This window comes from Hylobates moloch, unplaced genomic scaffold, assembly GCF_009828535.3.
Source record: "Hylobates moloch isolate HMO894 unplaced genomic scaffold, HMol_V3 SCAFFOLD_4, whole genome shotgun sequence".
Lineage (NCBI taxonomy): Eukaryota > Metazoa > Chordata > Mammalia > Primates > Hylobatidae > Hylobates > Hylobates moloch.
In genome coordinates, this window is record NW_026652279.1 from 139,137,015 (window position 1) to 139,158,394 (window position 21,380).

Genomic DNA, 21,380 nt, shown 5'->3' on the forward strand with positions numbered 1-21,380 from the left:
CAGAAGTTGGACTGCTGGATCATATGGTAATTCTATTTTTAGTTTTTTGAGAAACTGCCATACTGTTTTCCATAGCAGTGGTACAATGTTACAGCCTATTAACAGTATACAAGGATTCTAATTTCTCCACAACCTCACCAACACTTGTTATCTTTTGTTTTCTGGACAATAGCCATTCTAACCAATGTGAGTTGATACCTGTTTGTGGTTTCAATTTGCATTTCCCTGGTGATTAATGATATTGAGCATGTTTTTATATTATCTGTTGGCATTTGTATGTCCTTTTGGGGGACATGGCTACTTGATTCCTTTTCCAATGTTCTAACCAAATTACTTTTTTTGCTCTTGAGTTGCAGAAATCCTTTATATAGTTTGGATATTAACCCTTTATCAGATATATGGTTTGCAAATATCTTTTCCCATTCCACAGTTTGCCTTTTCACTCTGTTGATTATTTTCTTTGCTGTGCAGAAGTTTTAAAAAATTTGTTATAGTCCCACTACTATTTTTGCTATTGTTGCCTGTTCTTTTGGTGTCCTATCAAAGAAACAATTTTTGTCAAAACCCATGTTGAGAATTTTTTCCCTTACATTTTCTTCTAGGTGTTTTATGGTGCCAAATTTTACATCAAATCTTTAATCAATTTTTGTTAATTTTTGTGTTTGGTGAAAGATAAGCATCCCATTTCATTCTTCTGCAGATGTGCAGATGGATATCCAGTTTTGCCAACCTTATTTATTGAAAGACTACCCTTTCCCTCTTGTATATTCTTGGCAGTCTGTAGAAAATCAGTTGACTATACATATGTGGGCTTATTTCTGGGGTCTCTATTTTGTTTCATTGTTCTGTGCTTTCATGCCAGTGCCATACTGTTTTGGTTACAGTAGCTTTCTAATACATATTGAAATCAGGAAGTGTGATGCCTCCAGCTTTGTTCTGTTTGCTCAAGATTTCTTTGGATGTTTGGGGTCTTTTGGAGTTCCATATGAATTTTAGAGCTTTTTTTTTCTACTTCTGTAATAAACATCTTTGAGATTTTGACGGGGTTTCATTGAATCTATAGATTATTTTGAGTCGCATGGATGTTTTAACATATTGATTCATCCAATCCATGAACACAGGATACCTTTCTACTTATTTGTGCCTACTTTAACTTCTTTAATCAATATTTTATAGTTTTCAGTGTACAAATCTTCCACCTCTATGGTTAGATGTATTCCAAAGTATTTTACTATGTTTGATGCTATCATAAATGGGATTGTCTTAACTTCCTTTTCATGTAGGTCATCACTGGTAGTTACATTACTTTTTGGTATTGTGTTATGTATCTATTAGTGCAGCTTCTTATTGTCTTGTTCATATCTGTAGCCCCAGCACCTAAAACAATGTCTGGTATATGATAGGCTCTTGATAAACAGTTGATGATTCATTAAGAAAATGAATACTTGCTGATATAAATTACAAGGGGAAGCAATATGGTGATTTAATCCATGACCTTTATAGCAAAGAAAGTCATGAAAAATGAGATAGGGAATGAGGTTTCAGTACAGGAAAAGTGGTTCAAGAGGCTGAATTTTGGAACTATGAGTTGAAATGTATTTTAGAATGAGTTAGAAGTAAAAGACCTGTAGATTAGAGTCCTTGATTGTCAAGAGTAAAGGAATCACATTCAAGCCTTGATAAGGCTTGGCCCGGCTACATTTTTTTTTTCTTGAAACATTGAAATTTATTTTTTTCCATAGGAAAATCCATTATTTTCTGTGCATCCTGAGGCACAAATAAAAAGGTGTATCTTTTATAATTTTGTTGAAATTTGAAAATATTATGTTTCGGGTTTTCTAATTTCTTGTGCAATTGTTTTTCCAAAAATTAAGTGGGAAAAAGGGATTTAGGGAGGGAGGGAGAGAGAGGAGGAGGGAGGGAGAGAGAGAAGTAGGGAGGGAGAGAGAGAAGGAGAGATGGATTTTGCTTTTCTTCTTTGATCAGCAGAAAAAAATGTGACTGCTAGCAGCAGCTTTTGGAGAGGGAAACAGGAAGCTAGATGTGCAGAAGCCAGGAGGGGATATGTGGAAATAAATATCTTTCCTGTGAGTGTGGCAGAGAGGTGGGCATGATTGTTGTCCAAATAATACTAGTAAGAAAGTGGCAGAGAAGCCAATAAACTGACTCAGCACACTCTGAGGTTTGGAATTGTTCTTTTAGAGAACTGATAATGGGAGGTGTTATAATAGCAGAGAAGGGGGAAAAATGACCTATATATATTTATTACTCTCCAAGAATTTTGATTATGTTTCTTTCCTTAATTATATTTATTTCATAGTAAAATAAAGTTATTTTATCATAAGATAATGTACACCTAGAAATGGATGTAAATGCCAATTAAAACTGTTGATAAGGAATGAAAATATGTTAAAAGCTTTGACATGAATACTTTTTAGGTTTAATTATTTTTAAATTAATAAATAGAAAATCCGTGGACATGAGAGCCCTTCCTCTGGCTTGTGCCACACTTCAGAAACATGTCTCAGTTGATTTCATCATGGGGAAAAAAAATGGGTTAGATTAAAAAAAAATTAGGTGAAAGAGTAAATACTTGGGAGATTTAAATGAAAAGTTATGAGTTAAAAGTAACGAGTGAAAATCCATGTACTGAATCTTGCCGTAATTAGAATCTGGGTGCGTTTGATGAACTGAAGATTAAGTAGTTTCTGGGAACTTTTAAAGCCAGGGGCTTTTCCATATTCCCAGCATGACTCAGCATGGGAAACTTCCAGTCAGTGTAAGCATGCAGGGCATTTTGTGAGCAGAAAAGCCCTGCCAGCTTCTAAGCTTCATGGGAGAAAATAAATATGGAAGCCACCAGCTCTCTGAATTAAAGAGAACAAAAAATGTTCTGAAAAGAAAAGGAAAGGGTAGCTCAGTAAAGAGAACCTTATTACTGGGAGCTATTTAGTCGTGGCAAAAGTTCTAGATCTTTAAGACAAGAGTTGTTGGTATCGATTATGTGAAAGGATTAGATACAGATATCTAAAACTATCTGATATAATTGGAATATAAAACCATTTAAACAATGTAATGAGAAGTCAAGAGATTTGGAGCCTCAAAGCCTGGGTTTGAGTCCCAGATCTATCACTTGCTTGTTGTTATTGAAGTATAATATACATACAAAAAGCTGCATAAGTGGCTTTTCACAAAAGACACATATGCACGTAACCAGCATTTACTGAAATTGAGAATCAGGATATTAGCAACATCTCAGAAAGCCCCTTTTCACTCCCTTTTTGTTACTGACCCCCAAGGGTAACCAGTCTCCTGATTACTGATTTCTAACACAGCAGATTCATTTTGGCTGATTCATCATAACTTTATATGAACAGAATCATTCAAGATGTACTCATCTGTACTTAGTTCTTTGGCTCAACATTATGTTTGTGATTTATTCCTGTTGCTGTGTCTAGCTGTAATCTGTTAGTTTTCATTGCCAAATTACATTGTTTGGAATAAATAAACATAATTTATACAATCTACACTTGATGGATATCTGGACTGTTTTTAGGCTTTGGTTATTCTCAGAATAACCAAATATAAGAATGTTGCTAAGAACATTCTGTACATTTCGTTTTGTGAACATCTTAATGCATTTCTGATAGTCTGCTAGGGCTGCCATAACAAAGTTGCAAAGACTATGTAGTTTAAGCAACAGAAATTAATTTTTTCACTGTTCTAGAGACTGGATGTCCAAGGTTAAGAGGTCAGCAAATTTGGTTTATCCAGGAGCCTCTCTCCTTAGTTGCAGATGCCACCTTCCCATTGTGTCCTCACACCATCTTGCCTCTGTGCTCTGGTGTCTCTTTCTCTTCTTATAATCACATCATTCCTACTGAATTAGGGCTCCATCCTTTTTACTTCATTTAATCCTGATGACCTTCTTAAGGCCCCTGTCACAAAAAAAATACAGTCATATTAGTGGTTAGGATTTCAACATATGAATTTTGGTAGGACACAATTCAGTCTATAATGGCATTTATGTAGGTTATATTCTTAAGTAATAAATGTTAGGTCATTGCATTTGAGTACATTCAGGTTTAATAGACACTGAGAGTTTTCCAGATTGGTTGAACTGATTTGCGTTGTTGTTGGAAATGCAAATCAGTTCAACCAATCTGGAAAACTGTCATTGTCTAGGGTTCCAGTTACTTCATAATATTGGTAAATATGGCATTGTCTTTCTCACTTTAGCTATTCTGGTGTGTATGTACATGGCATATCACTATGATTTAATTAGCATTTCCCTGATGATTACTGAAACTGAATATCTTTCATATATTTATTAGTCACTTGGATATCCTCATTTGTAAAATGTCTGTTCAAAACTTTTGGCTACTTAAAAAATTTAATTGTCTGCCATTTTCTGATTGATTTGTGGAAGTTCTCATAATCCTGGAAATAAAATATTCTTTGTTGAATAGATATCTAGCAAATATCTTCTGCTAGTTGATGTATTTCCTTTTCAGTCCTTAGTCATGTTCTGATTAATATAAGTGATTTTAACAGGGATGTTTAATTTATAACTTTTTCTTTTACGGCTGGTACATTTTTAACCTTATTTAAGTAATCTTTGCTTGGCTTTAAGTTACAAAGATTTTTTATTTTTTAACAACAGCTTTATTATTTTACTTTTACATTTAGATCTCCTGTACATCTACAACTGATTTTTGTGTATTGTGTGAGGCTTGGGAAGGGGTCATGATTCACTTTTTCCATGTAAAATTCAGCTGACCCCAAATCATTTATGTAAAAAGCCCATCCTTCCTTGCTGCACGGCAGTGTCACCTTTGTCATAAATCAGGTGACAGTTCTAATAATGGGTCAGTTTCTGAATGTGCTCTTCTTTTTCACTGGTCTATATTTTTATCCTTGAGTCTATAGCAAACTTTCTTAAATATAATAGCTTTATATTTGACTGGCTTGACTTCTTGTATTAACAGTAATCTTTGTCCAGGGCTATTCTTGGCCTTTTGCATTTTCAAACACATTTTAAAATTAGCTTATTAATTTCCACAGAAACACCTTCTGGAATTTTGGTTTGGAGGAGTCCATCAAATTTATAAGTGAATTTAGGAAGAACTGATATTTTTAAAATATTGAACCTTCCAATTCATGAACATGGTATATCTTATTATTTAAATCTTTCTCAATTTCTGTTAGTACATTTTGTAGTTTTCTATGTAGTTGTCTCATACATCTTTCACTAGATTTATTCCTACATATTTTATGATTTTTAAAGTTATTGTAATTTAGCCAAGTGATTTAATTTATTGCCATCCATACCTCTAAGTATGAGTAGTTTTGGAATTTTGAATAATATTGATCCAAAGATAATCTAGCCAAATCATCATGATCAAGCAGTATCTTCACCCATTCCTTCACGCATTTCTTTATTGAATAATCATTTATTGCATTCCTCTTATGTGCTGGGCACAGTGCTAGATGCTAAGCACACAAAATAAAGCACAAAATAGTCATTTATTGCATGCCTATTTTATGCTGGCTGGGCACAGTGCTAGATGCTAGGCGCACAAAATAAGGCGGTCTTTATTCTAAAGGAGGTAACAGTTCATGGTTAAACAAACAGTAACAAAACAGGATGACAAACTGAAGAGGTATGACAAATTAGGAAACCCAGAATGATGCTGAATAACAATCAGAATAATTACAGAAGTCATATTAAGGAGTAGCAACAGAAATAGCACAATCACTTCACAAGGGACAGTAATAATAAACTGGAACACTTGAGCAAAATGAAGGATAGTGTGAAAGAAAATAATTTGTTAATACTGTGTTTAAACTTGTAGCACATAAAGAGAAACTATAAAAACTTCTTACAGAATCATATCACACCAAATTGGTGCTAAATTAAACTCAAGCAAGAAGGTAGGAGCCTTGGAATGCAGTGTGATCTGTGTTGTCTTGATTTAATGGGTTTTTGAGGAGTAGGAGCCATAAACAAATGCAACAAGTGATCTTCTCCAGGCTGGGGCCACAGAAGAAAGGGCCTGTTTAGGTCACCAGGAGGAATTTATCTGGAAGCAGTGGGATGGGAACTGAGACAAAACCAGCTCCATTATTTATTTACAAGGCTGCTTTAGGAAGTATGGATCCTTTCGTTTTCTAGAAGAACTATTAACAAACTTCTCTGTTTATTTGTATAAAGGATTGAATTTTTGTAAACAAAGTGGACTGTTAGGAATAAAGGACAGTTTGACTTAGGATATGTGTCCATAACATATATTATCTAAGGAGAGTTATGCTGCCTATTGACAGTGGCAAATTCACGATATTAAAGCAAAGGTAAGAATGATGAAAATACAACAGTGAAAGTGCAAGGAATTGAGAAGTGAGGACTTTGAACTTCCACTAGTTCTGAAAAGCATGTCTAATTTATTTATTTATTTATTTATTTATTTATTTATTTTAGACGGAGTCTCGCTCTGTCACCCAGGCTGGAGTGCAGTGGCGCGATCTCGGCTCACTGCAAGCTCCACCTCCCGGGTTCACGCCATTCTCCTGCCTCAGCCTCTCTGAGTAGCTGGGACTACAGGCGCCCGCCACCACGCCCGGCTAATTTTTTGTATTTTTAGTAGAGACGGGGTTTCACCGTGGTCTTGATCTCCTGACCTCGTGATCCGCCCGCCTCGGCCTCCCAAAGTGCTGGGATTACAAGCGTGAGCCACCGCGCCCGGCCGTCTAATTTAAATTAGAAGTAAATGGATGTAGTAGAAATATCTTTCAACTAGGAAAGAGTCTCAGTTTTTACACATATTTTTAAGCTATTTAGCCTCTCTGGTCTTCAGTTTCTCATATAGAATATATTGTTTTCCTTCCACAGCAACTCACCTAATAATTGCACTCAATAAATATGAGATAAATGAATGAATATATAGGAGATAATGAGTGGGAGAGGGTCTTTATTGGGTCTTCTTAGTTTTAATACTCTCTATATTTTCTTTAAACAATCATATTTCTCCTATGGGTTACGTTTTATTTCTGCTATTGACTCCTAAATTATAAATCCATCTCAGATCATTCCTTGAAGTCTAGGTATGCATATCTATTTTCTTTTAACTGGACATCTGCAATTGGATACTCCAGCTAAAAACTGACATACCTAATATGAACTCATTGATTTTTATCTTCTTTCCAACTTGCTCTCCTCCTGTGCCCCTAGTTTAGTTAACGGCATTCAGCAACGGACCCCCTTGCCCAATATACTGTTGATCACAATTTCCCAAAGGGGCTATGTCCTAAATAGCTCTGGGAAGCAACCACTTCTCCCTCTATTCATACTCCCACAATCCTTGTTTAAGTCATCGCAAAAATGGCCTGTACAACTCTAGCAGCCTTACAAACAGGTCTCTGACTATAGAATAATCTCTTTGAATTGATTGCATTATTTCAGACAGTGATCTTTCTAAAATATAACTCAAATCCCATCACTCTCTGCCTAAAATCATTCAGTGATTCCACATTGCCCCAAGGATAAAGTGCCAACTCCCAAAAGTGGCTTACCATCCTTGTTATACACTCCTGCTTTCCTTTCCAATCTCATTTCTTGAATAAATTCTATCTTCGGCCAGACTGTGCTGCTTTCCTCACCTGTGCTTTATGCTCCACTTTCCTGACCCTGAACATGATGTTCTGCTTGCCTAACTGCGTCCTCCTTCCACCCAGCTCTCACCTCCAGCCTCCACATCTTAGCCTCCTCACCTGACAATATTCTCGCCATCTGTATTATTTCAATGTAGAAATCATCTTTGTAAAATGTCTTTTCCCCATGGTTGCTACTACTCCTTTCCTAGCACATTTGTGTGCTGTATTATCTGTTAAATGTCTGAGTCCCCCATTAGATGAAAAAACTTTGTGAGTATGTGAATGTTTACCTGTCTGATTCACGTTCATTGTGTTGTCTATCTGGCTCAGCATAGATGATTAATAAATATTTATAAAATAAAATCACTCTGTTGCAATATTAAAATACTATAATAGAATGTTAAATAAAATTATAAGGCTGAGATAACAGTTTAAATTTGACTGGCGTGGGTTGGGGTATAAAGAAAATGAGAGCCTGGGGCACTTCAGAGGCACTTTATGATGTCAGAACTAAAAAGTTGTACTTTTCGTTTGGGATTTTGGGAATGAACCACAGTACAATCCTTAAACTGCTGCTGCTGCTATAATACAAGCTCTAGGGACAATAAAGAACATTGTGACCTGAAAAAATAGACTTTTGGGAAAAGCTCTTAAAATTTGGGGTGTTACACAAGAGGATATGACACGTCTTGCCCAGTGAATAAGGCTCTTCAGAAAACTTCTAAAAAGAGGCTGCATCTGCTTTAGTTGCTTAGAGGAATGCATATTCTCTGAGCACTGTTTTCTCTAAAACATTTTGAGAAATGGGCCTCAGTTTTCTTACTTGTAAAGTGGGTACAGTAGAAAATGCACCTCATCATCTTGTACATGAGGATTCAATAAACCAAGGTAAATAAGCTTTTACAGTAGCCTGGCACCTAGTAAATACCAGATAAGTGTTTGCTTCCTTTATTACCATTGTTATCAATTTGACACTGAGATAAGAGCTAACACATAAAGTGAGAGACATTGTTGTGGTACATCTGCAGAAGTCATTTGTGTTCTCCAAGTCCTTCCAGAGTTCTTCTGGGCACGGTAAATAAGAGTCCTGGGGATGAGTTCCTGCAGTCTGGCCGCAAAATCTGTGGCTCCTGGCTGAGCTTCAGCTGACAGTATATCTGGGTCTTCCTGTCAGTCAAGGATATCTTATATGGAACTGAGCAATTTAGATTTGAAATGTTGAATGTGGAACAAATGTTACCACATCAGATAGGAATGGAAACTGTTCTTTGTGGAGAGATACCCGGATCTCTCTTCCTTGGAAAGATGCACTGAGAGAGGAACGCAGAGATGTCGCTCTGTGCAGCCACTAGCACTGGCCCCTCTGCCACCTTAGTTCTTCAGGGTGGGCTTTAATTGTTGTCCAGTTTCATGAGTTTCAGTCTCTATGCTATTGTGAGAAAATTGTGCTAAAAGCCACTGGGAGACCACACAATGACAGCTGGCCTACTGATACACTGTGGGGGTTACTGCTAGAGTTCAAGGCTCTCAGGGATGCTCCAGGGCACAAACCCTCAGCCTTGGGTATTCATCCAAGAGGTTTGGATCCTGTTTGCATAAATCCCAGTGTGGCAGCAAGGAATTTCCTGCCTCCTACTGCTTCAGGACACCTGCTCAACCTATTTTTAGAAGGCTTTCACAGCCCTTTTGGGGCATTCCCAGGGCAGGTGGGCAGGAGGTGGTGGCCGTGGGGGCTGGGCATCCATCAGACCTGGGATGGAGTGGTGCCTCACGTGGATCTGCACATCCCAAAGTGGTACCCAAGGCTGGGCCAAAAGGAAATGAGTGTACGTGGCTTGTACTTTGACCAGTGTCCTGCTCCTTGCCTTCCTCCCCCTGCACACGGTGTGAAAAAGAGTGGTGTTCCCCCAGACACAGACCAACTTCGGAAATTGGGATTGTGGTACTTTCTAAAAGTGTGCAGCATTTTAACCTCAAGTGTGTAAGTCTAAGTATTGTAGAACATGTTTTTGTATTTTAAAAGCTCTTAAAGATAATTTTATTTTATTGAACATCAGAAACTATCTACATATTCATAAAGAATGCTTGATTAAAAGATAGTATCTCCCAGGGCGCCGGAAATTTTCGTGTAGTTACACTCATTTGGAATCAGCCTATTAGATATCTCTTTGACACTAACAGTAGCACTTACCGTATTCATAATTACTAAGAAATTCTAAGGAGAGTGCATGTATGCACATACACATCATATACATATTCAGACTATATGTGTATATAGATTATATACCATAAATATATATGTTTGTTGCCTGTCGTCTTTTCTATAAAAAATAATTTTATTCATGCCTAGTATTAACTCCCAGGCAAAGCATGTATTTAAGGATTAGGCTAATGTTTAAAGGTTTTCAAGAAGGCTACAACCCTGAAATATTATCTGATTAGAAAATAAAATTGGTGGTTCTGCAGTTAGCCTTTGGCTTTATTTCAGTATTGGTTAGTGTTCTAATGCTTTCTGAGTTTGAAAACTTACCTGAAAGTACATCCCTTATTGATCAGTAAATTTATTTGTATGTTATTGTTGCAGCTGTTAAATGAGAAATTTAATTTTCTCTCCTTAATTCAGTTTGGCTTTCTGACATGTTGCTCTTCTCTCCTTGAAGCAAGTGCTGTTTGCCCATTTTCCTTACTCCAGTGCCTGTCACATGAAAGGGCTTAGTACATATTTCCTGAAGTAATGACTTATCAGATGCATGGTCAGTGCCCCTAAGTCTTGCTTCTCAGTGTTAGTTTGGAGCCTGAGAAAGAATGGCAGCTTTGGAAAACTAAATTTAAAAGTCAGAAATTATTAAAATGCACATAAATATCCCAAAGTAAGGTTTTCATGTGATTCTACCACAGGGCTTATTGATCTTTTCTCATCTTTAGGCTTTGTTTCTAGGTGCCCAACAGAAGCTACCAAAACTTTAATGGTTTCTAACTCCCACTTTTTCATTATACTCTTGCTAAGTTGAAAAGTCCCCTCCTCTTAGAAACAGAAATGATTGTGCTATATATTGGAATTTCCAAAAGCCACCAGACACCAAGGATACACCACAGATGGGCGTCCGTGAGAGTAGAATTAGAACTACTCCCCTCAATGTGGCTGCTGTGTCATCACTAGTGTACTGCAACCCCTGCCAAGGCAGGACAGGGGGATGATGAGTGCCAACTGGATTCCAGTCCACTCCCCAGACTGAATGATAAGGCTCTACCACAGGGAATGGATCAAGTCTGTTCAAGGCCACAATGGACAGTGTCCTCTTCTGTCATTGCAGCTACACCATCCAAACTCCCCAGATCCCTAAGGAAACTCAGAAGAACATGAGCAGAACATCACAACAATGGGTGCACACAACTCTGATAAAACATGTACATTTAAGAGTCTCTATTCTAATAGGTTAATTCAGGTGGCATGATAACAAAACTGCCATCTACAGTTTGGGACAGGTAGGGATGAAAGAGGATAATGGAATGGGATCTTTTCAAGTTTATCCATTGGGGTAAATGGAGCATCATTTGTTTCACGGTAGCTACATAAAGTAACTATAGAAGATTATTTTCAGAGAAAAATAAAACAAAACAAAAACCACTACTAGTCATGCCTATTACGCCTGAAATGTCATTGTCTATTTATATACTTGCAAAGGCTATTATCTGCTGAATTTAAACAGTAAAAACATCAGAAAAACCAGATAATGATCTATGTATTGGAAAATTTGGAACAGTTTCTTAAATTCATAACATTAGAGCACAAACATATTCCCCTCTCCTTTTCTTTTTCTCTTTTGAATTTTCAGTAGAAGGGAACGACAATAATAGGTATAACTTTTATTGGATTATACTTTAATTTAGATCACTGAATTATGTATACTATAGCACCCAAAATGCTACTAAAGTCAAGTCTCTACATTTAAATAATAAATAAGTAATCTGATTTTACTCACATCCATCTTCCATCACGGTCCAACTAGACACTCCCCCATTGTGACTGTTGATGGAAAATTCTTCCATGTTTGGAGAAACCACAGTTACTGATTAGTTTTAGCTGTAAGAGCTCTTTCCTCCTTCTCATAAAGCCTAGGCAAGGTTCCACAAACAATATTTTTTCCTGTTTGTCCACTCAGAAGTTCTTAATCTCTTCAGGGAATAGGGAAAATGCAGGAGTCCCCTTTTGTATCACTTGAAATAAATAAAAAAGTTATCCAAAACTCATATCAGTACAGGAGTGACTATTATAAAGAGAAAGAAGCAAATTATGGTGACTAGAAATGACAAGAATTTGGATTTTTCTTATTTTTCATCATGAAATTCTGAGCTTACAACCTGCAAAATCCTATTACAAAAGTAAGATAACTGCCATATAAAAACTGAAAATCAGGCAAGTATTTATGTGTGATCTCACTAGTTCACTCCATAATTTTTTTGGAGTGTAAAATCATTTATGATTTTAAAAATCACATGCAATTGAAAAAAAACACAGAGTCATAAAATAAAAGAAGAGGAACACAGGCTCTGCACTGCACTGAAACATTTTGAAAAATAAAACGAACAACCATTGCTTTACGGCAAAAATATGATCTCATCAACAAGGTAGGAAAATGAGCAATTGCCTTTTAAAAGGCCATAGGTATACTAGCACAGTGGTTGTGAGAATAGATGTTTGAACCTAACTGGTTTCAAAATCCGACTTTTCCACAGAGTTCTTCATGTAATATTGGTTAGGTTGCTTCATTTTCCTTATCTGTTAAATGGTGATACTCATGGTACCTACTTTACCTTGTTATTATGACACTTTGAGGAGTCAATAATGGGAAGTACATAGAAAACAGCATAGAATAATGGTGTTTGGTAAGATTAAGTTATTGTTACTATTCTTCAATTTCTAATATTTCAAAAGAAGTACTGACCTGCACTGAAGAATAATTGACTTCCTCATTCTTCAAAGCTTCATTAAATAATAACAAATAGTTGATTCCTTTTTCAGTTGGGAAACCACATTCAGTCAGTCTCTTGGAATATTACTATAAATTGTTTCTGAATTAAAACCCATCCCAAACAAATGAGGAGGTACTTTTCTGTGATTTATGCTATAGTTTGGAAGAAGGATACTGTTGTCCCAGGAGTTGAAAACTGTACTGAGAAAGTCTATTCATGCTGACTGCAAATATTACCAGTGGGAGGAAAATCGAGTGTGTCCAATTTCATCACTGATAAATCTAGAATGATAACAGATCCGCGTTGAGGGCAAGGTCTAGGAATGCTCTTCTTATATGCAGAATGTTTTTGCTTAATTTCATGCTCTACAGTTTGAAGGTCATTTCTTATAAAATTATAGTAACTGATGAGGCAGCCAGTGTCCCACCCTAGAGATTTCTATCTTATTTTATAAGATAAAACTAAGGTTTCCTTTCAAGTTAAATAAGGATTATAATCATCTTTGTGCAAGGGGAAAAAAAGAGTATTCTTACTAGATCACCTTGGTAAGATTTGTGATTGTTTATCCTACAAAATACTTAAATTTTGAAATTATTTCCTTTCTCCTCCAGGAGAGTATAAAGTTTTCCCTTGTGATTATTTGTTTTTCTTCAAAGCATATTAGCCCATATTTATCACAGCCATGGTCTCTATGTCAACAAGAGAAGATGCCATGTATCTCTTAATTTAGCAGCACTTTTTGTTTGGGTTTCCAGATAAAGCACAATACAAGTTTTAAATATAAAGAGAACAGGCTGTTTCCCACAAAGCACACTGGTGTTCATAGGATGAGAAAATGGGCCCCCATGGTGTTTGATAAGAAAGGAGTTCCTAGCATAAAGATATTTTTAGCACATCTAATAAAACATCAGTTCCATCTGCATTTCCTTAACATGTTGTGCTAAATTCTCCCTCCAACATTCCAGGATTAGTTTATTACCCAAAGTGACAGGGAAAAGTCACTTTAGATTTTTCTGTCACCATAGGAAAAAATGAAAAGCTGTTATTATTATATTAACATATATTTCTCTTTCTTTATCAAAAACACAACAGCATTTGGGTCTCTACTAAAAATTATCACACACTTTAAATGATGAACCGAGCCTCTTGAAATTTTATATTTATTTTGGGACTATAACATCAATATGTTTAAATCAAATATTTATTTCTGTCTCTGTTTCAGACATGACTCCTAATAACTGAAAAAATAGAAGTTTATGTTTACTTCTCTACATCTCTTTCCCTAAACAGTTAACTAACGATTAGCTGTTGACTTCTTTATTCACTGAGATCTTAGTTAAAAGAGTATATATGTGTGTGTGTGTGTATGTATACACACACACACACATACTATTATATACTATATATAATAGCGTATATATATATATATATATACACACACAGATACATGCACAGAGAGAGAACATTAAAACACAATGAAAAGTGATATTTCAAAAGATCTGCTAAGCGAGATCTTGGTCAAAATATAAGCTAGTTTCCAATATATAGAAAGGTTTATTATACTATAATTGGTTTTGAACATGATTTGTAATATCCCTCTCCCATGCATGTAATTTTGATTTAATACCAGGTTGATAATTACCTGGCCAAAATTAGATTTCTTATTCATATAAAGGTAGACATCAAATTTACATATCAGTAATGCAAATGGGAAAAAATTATTTGGGGTAATTTCTTTTGATTGGAACTATTTGTATCACTGCTCAATAAATCTATTATTTGATTTTATTTCTAAGGCATTATTAAAGAGATTTGTCAGAAAAAATACATTTATGTATGTGTTTATATATGTATACACACTATATAATAAAATAGAAGTTGGAGATATATATGCATGTGTATATGAGTGTGTGTGTGGTGGTATATAGGACTACATTACAGAATGTTTTTCTAAAGTTAGGAATTTAAAGGGTGAATATCATACTAGGCCACATCTTTTGAGTTGTAAAAAAAATCACTGAATTTTACAGATTTGAGGTTTTAGGCTTAAAATTTTAGTTGCATTTTTAAAAACTTGAAAGCAGTTGACAAACTGATTTCAAAAAGAAGTAATATTGCAAAAGTGAAATTACTCATAAAGCTAAATCTAGACAAGATAGAAATAAATTTTTAAACATTTAAAATCCAAGTTTATTTTTAAAGCACATATGTTTTACATTAGAAGGTGTAGCCGTACCAATCATCTTTTCCTCTAAAATATTCAGAGTACATTTTTAGAACATTGTAGCAACACTTAAATGCCAGTGGTTCATTATTTTAAAAGTGTTGCCCCTTTTAACACATGCATGATTAATATTGAAGTATAGCTTTTATTCTGTTTTTAAGGCTTCAGACATAAAGTCTATTTTATGGTTTATAAACTAATAGGAGACATAGTGACTTCTTTCATTGCTAGGAAGATTTTAAATGTTCTTTTTGGGAGGCATAGGGATTAATTATTTTTTTTCCTGCTTGAGAAATGTTACCTTCTGAGAAAAAAGCAAGGCACTTTTTCTACTGTTGTGATTCCTTAAAATAGTTTTCTTCCCTTTTGTTTTGTTTATAATACCCTTCCCACCTCCCTTGGTCATCTGAGCATGGCTGATCACTTCATGTCTCTTTTTTTGATTCATGAATAGAGAATTCTAACTTTATATTAAAATGAAGAATATATTTAGTTCTCAAGAATAAGCTCATCCTGGGAATATATTGACACGTTGGCAGATGTATTAAACCAGAAAAAGAACATAGGAGGGACATGGCCCTCCTTGTGAACAACACTCTCATGGTTGAGTCCTTACTGAGGGTTAGGAAAACATCCTGGTATATACATTTGAAGCTTATTGGTTTCCTGAGCTAAGATTAGGGATTAGGACAAGAGGTGTGGCTGGAATCTCTTCCTGAAGATTGTGATTCTGGGACTCAGAGGAGTCAAGACCAAGGTTCCCACAGCAGAGCCAGAAAAATAAATAAATAATAATTAGGCTTACACCTCTGACATTTGACCACCCCCTTGGGTATTGTATCTTGGTCCTAATATATTTTGTTTTCCTAGTTTAGGCTGGAACTGTGTAGAGCATTGAGCAAATACTTTGTTCTTACCAAATACATATATGTTTTTGGAATGTAAAAATACTAAATAAGAATAACCATATACTATTTTTTTTTTTTTTGAGATGGAATTTTGCTCTTGTTGCCCAGGCTGGAGTGCAATGGCACGATCTCAGCTCACCGCAATCTCCACCTCCCGAGTTCAAGTGATTCTCCTGCCTCAGCCTCCCGAGTAGGTGGGATTACAGGCATGCGCCACCATGCCTAGCTAATCTTGTATTTTTAGCAGAGATGGAGTTTCTCCATGTTGGTCAGGCTGGTCTCAAACTCTTGACCTCAGGGCATCTGCCTGCCTCGGCTTCCCAAGGTGCTGGGATTACAGGAGTGAGCCAATGCGCCTGGCATGTAGTCCACCGAGGAGGTGTTGAGCCTCTCTCGTTAGACAACCTATCAGGCAATATTTTCTTATAAATTACTTCAATAATGATTACTCTTGAATCATTAACTTTGTACATTTTTTCCAGATGAGGATTTGTGCTAAAGCTTCATTTAACTATTTTGGGGAACTTGTTATCACAAAAGAGTCAGGACAGGCTTAAAATCAGCCAGAAGTTTACCTATTCAATTCAACAAAACAAAACAGGTACCTATGATATGCTAGGCTGGATAGCAGCTACTGGAAGGTTTAGAAATATATTGCAGTCTCTTATTTCCTTCTGTCTCGTATTTCGACTTATTTCAAAAATAAAAATAGCCACACTGTTGAAGACAATATGACGGAGACTTTGGAATCAGACAGATCTGTCCCAAGTCCGTGACTACCAGTCATGCAACCTCAGACCATCATCCAGTCAGAGCCTGGGCTCCTGTAAATGAGTGTGGTCACCACTCACTCACACGCTGCAGGGTTGTGACATGCCAACCCACAGTAGGGGACATGGGCTCAACATCCGAAAAATGGAAAATGCTCTTATTCTCAAGGCCAGGCCAATGTCTACATTCCAAAATAGTAGCATTTTAACCTATCTATACATTTTGAATTGTGAAAGAATTCATTGCTTCTTGAAAATATAGTTGACATTCTAAGCAGAGCTGAGTGTTGACTAAAATAAACTGGGCTAGTAGTTATCATAGAAATGGTGATAACATTACCTGGTATTCATTATACTTAAAAGCAAGACTGGTCCTAGGTAGAAGTAACAAACTACTTCAGTCTGTTTTTCCCACCTTCATACCTCGCATTCATCTTCCTTTCATCATTCACACACTTACTGCCCAGAAGCTTCTTTCTCTGCCTTGACATTGTTAGGTGGCCTATTTCAGTAAAAAGCGGTCTCTCTGAAGTGTCGGCTGGTACTACTTAAAACTCGGTTAGCTCACTTGATGCTCTGCATTTTAATAGGGGTCTCTTGAACACACAGGAGTTTTATGTATTTTTGTTTTTTTCTGTTTTTTTTTGTTTGTTTGTTTTGTTTTGTTTTGTTTTGTTTTGTTTTTGAGACAGAGTCTCGCTCTGTCACCCAGGCTGGAGTGCAGTGGTGCACTCTCGGCTCACTGCGACCTCTGCCTCCTGGGTTCAAGTGATTCTCCTGCCTTAGCCTCCCAAGTAGCTGGGATTACAGGCATCTGCCACCATGCCTGGCTAATTTTGTATTTTGGGTAGAGATGGGGTTTCACCATATTAGCCAGGCTGGTCTTGAACTCCTGAACTCAGGTGATCCGCCCACCTTGGCCTCCCAAAGTGCTGGGATTACAAGCGTGAGCCAACATGCCCAGCCTACACAGGAGTTTTAAACCCAGGAGAATTGTGCTGTCTTGTGAGGCAGACTGTCTTCTCTGTAGCTACTCTCTCTGTCTCTCAGAAAGCTGATCAATTCTTATGACATTAACTTTCCTTTTTGTTGTTATTATCCTTAAAAATATAGGTCAAAGCTGTCTGTCTCTTTCTCCCAAGTTTTGGTACTGCAATTTCTTAATGGACATTTCAGTTCAACAGATATTTGTGAGGCATCTCTTATTACATGTGAGACTAGGATCAATACTTTACATGTATTTAAAATAGACACCAAGTTTATGTACCTGCCAAGAAACCTTTTTGTTTTCTTCTCCGTAATCAATTTGTACTACGATTTGTCACCGAGTCCTATCAATTATTCTTTTAAAGAATTGCCATCACCTTACACTTAGAAGATACATTAATTAGTTATCTTAAAAACAGGGATTATAAATCATTCTACTATAAAGACACATGCACACACACATCTTTATTGCAGCACTATTCACTATAGCAAAGACATGGAACCAACCCAAATGCTCATCAATGATAGACTGGATAAAGAAAATGTGGCGCATATACACCATGGAATACTATGCAGCCATAAAAAGAAAGAGTTCATGTCTTTTGCAGGGACATGGATGAAGCTGGAAACTGTCATTCTCAGAAAACTAACACAGGAGCAGGAAACCAAACACCACATGTTCTCACTCATAAGTGGTGGTTGAACAATAAGAACCCTTGGATGCAGGGACGGGAACATCACATACTGGGGCCTGTCAAGGGGTGGGGGGCAAGGGGAGGGAGAGCATTAGGATAAACACCTAATGCATGAAAGGCTTAAAACCTAGATGATGGGTTGATAGGTGCAGCAAACCACCATGGCACATGTGTCCCAGAACTTAAAGTATAATAAATAAAAACAAACAAAAATGGAAGAATCTTCCAGCTCCCATGTGATCCCTGTGGCAAGTACAAACTGATCCCCTTCCCTTCACCTCCTCACTTCACCTCAGTGGCACTGAGCTCTGCCACTATATAGCTCTGTGACTTTGAACAATGCATCCGTTTATTTATCCACAAAATATAACGAACAATACCTGCCCTGCCTTCCTGGCAGTATTATTGTAATGATTAGTCAAAACAGTGCATAGGAAATCATTTTGCATATTAAATATTTATATCACACTGTTAGGAATAGTATTCTTGTTTTCTACCTCATCTTGACATGAATGAGACAGACTTGAGTTCAAATATTGAATCCTCCACATATTAGTCACATGAACATTAGGTTACTTACTTAACATCTCAGAACCTCTACATTGTCATTTGTGAAATGTAGATGTGAACCTCCATGAAGCTTGGTGTAAGGATTAGATGGAGAAAACATTGATAAAGTACCAAGGACTGTGCCTAGTGCCAACTTGCATGCCATAATGCTAGTTTTTTCTTTGTGTTCTAATTGGTTCAATGTTTTTTGTTTTTACCAGTCTTTCTTAATCTTACCTTTATGATTTTATTTCTATTTTTTTGGACCAACTTTGTATTTTCCAGGCAGATGGATGAGTGTGTGCATTTTCTGTGGCTGCTATAACAAATTACCACAAACGTAATGGCTTAAAACAAGGCAAATGTATTTTCTTACAGTTCTGAAAGTCAGAAGTTCAAAATCAGTCTCACTGGGCTAATATCAAGGTGTCTGTTTCTTTGGAGACTCAGGGGAAACCCATTTCCTTGCCTTTTCTAGCTTCTAGGGGCTGCCCGCATTCCTCAGCTAGTGGCCCCTTCCTCACCATACTCCAATCTTAAGCTTTTGTCATCACGTCTACTACTCACTCTGATCTCCTGTTCCCTTTTAAAGGATCTTCTGATTACATTATTAGGATCATCTGGATAACCCAGGATACTCTACCCATCTCATGATCCTTAAGCACATCTATAAAGTCTATTTTGCTATATAAGGTAAAATTCACAGGTTGTGGAATTAGGATATGGGCATCTTTTGGGGACTGTTATTCCGTATACCACAGTTACCTGAAATTCCCACAGACTTATTATGGTCATGGTTACCTTTTACCCCTTACCCATTTAGATTCTCCTTCATCAAATTTTTCCTTTTTTTTTTGTCTAAATTCTACTCAGTCTCTTTGAGGCATACCATTAAGTCTGTAGATCTCCATCTATTGAAGTTGGAATATAGATCAATGCTTAGTTATGCACTTTTTTCCTAATGTTTACTATTTCTTACTAAATTTCAGCTTCTCTCATTCAGGAACATAACTTTTTGTTTATTTTTAAGTCACACAATATGCTTTCATTTATGCATTCATTCACCAAAGTGTTCTTAAGCATCTACTAAAAGCCAGGCCTTATATTCAGTGCAGGAGATAAAAAGCTGAGTGAGCAGAGCACAGCCTTCATCTTTTGAGAACTCATCAAGTGGTGGAAGTGTGGTAGAGACCGTAAAGCTCATATTCCCCCAAAGTTCCCAGCTTCCTTACCAGTAGGGAGGCTAATATATGATCTGGTCATGAAATGTGGGCAATATTGATATTGTGCCTTCTCTGGGATGAAGCAGTGAAACACTTACATGTAGTTGTTTGGTTGCTCTTTGCCGCTGGGAGCAGCTACAAGATGGTGGAACTTCCAACAGCCTGAGGTTCTGAGAGACCACGTGCAACAAAGCCTCTTGCAAATTCACATGGGACATGTGAAAGAAGAAAAGTTTTGTTGTGGCAAGTCACATGAAATTTAGGAGTTATTTATTACCCCCTGGTCAATCCTATCCAATACCGAAAAAGAAATCTGTGATCCTGTATCATAGGCATAGCATGATACCATATACTAATATTTGGAAGTAGAAAACTGTTCCAAATGAGAACAGAGGGAGTACTTGAGTTGATTCTTAAAGGACAACAAGAAGGTTTGAGATGGATGAGGTGTGAGAACAAGCATTTTCCCAAAGAGCAAATAGCACATACAAAGACTTGGAAGCCTAGACAGAATTCAGATGGCAGGGAAGGGGTACAGTTTCTGTGGGGGTAGGGGGGAGACTGAGGCCAGAGCTAGAGGTGAGAGGGCATTGGATGCCATTCTAAGACATTTTGTTTTCATTCTGTAAGCTAGAGTTTCTTAAAAAAAATTTTTTTTAATTTCGTTCATTTATTTCTGTTTAAAATAGTAATACAAGTATATTATGCAAAGTTGGAAAGACATAGGAAAGCAAATGAAGAAAATAAAATCACCACTAATACTATCACATTGAGAAATAACTGTTAATGCTGCTTTCATATTTTCTTCTAGATATTGCTCTGTGCATGTACAGATTTGATTGTTTCTCCTTAAAATTGGGATTATGTTGTATGAGATTTTGTTTATTTAACCTTTCCAATTAAAAGTCTTCAGAAATAATTCTTAGTTTGGGCTGATAAAATTTCAGTGACTAAAAGATAAATCATAATTCTTTTAGCTATTTGGCATTTAGGAAATATCAATTGTTATGGAGATTATCCGTCTAGCAGACTTTAAAATAATCAGTTTAATTGTGGAATAATGTATATACAAGAAATGTTATCTATTTTAAGTGTAAATTTGAGGGGTTTTGACAAATGTGCTGTCATGTAACTACCACCATCATCCAGATTAGAGCATTTCTATCGCCACAAAAAAGCGTCCTTGTATCCCTCTGCAGTCAATTCCTTTTAGCCCTTCCCAGCCTCTGGAAAACCTTGACATGCATTCAGTCAGTAGAGCACTTAATGGCTTCAATTTCAGATAAATGAATTCGTGTCTGGGCTTTTTCACTTAGCATAATATTTTGGAAATTCATCCTTGTTGTTTATCTGTTAATTATTTGAAGAAAGATCAACTTGCCTCTAGTTTTTGGCTAATA

At 36.5% G+C, this 21,380-nt stretch overlaps 1 long non-coding RNA gene across 1 annotated transcript; it reads right to left on the reverse strand.

The window, feature by feature from the left end:
• Window positions 1–1,710: 1,710 nt before the first annotated feature.
• LOC116467368 (uncharacterized) lies at window positions 1,711–17,025 on the reverse strand. Its single transcript, XR_004247776.1, has 3 exons — window positions 16,867–17,025; window positions 11,634–11,868; window positions 1,711–3,938 (listed from the first exon to the last, which is right to left on the reverse strand). It is a non-coding gene; the product is annotated as an uncharacterized LOC116467368 (long non-coding RNA).
• Window positions 17,026–21,380: the final 4,355 nt, after the last annotated feature.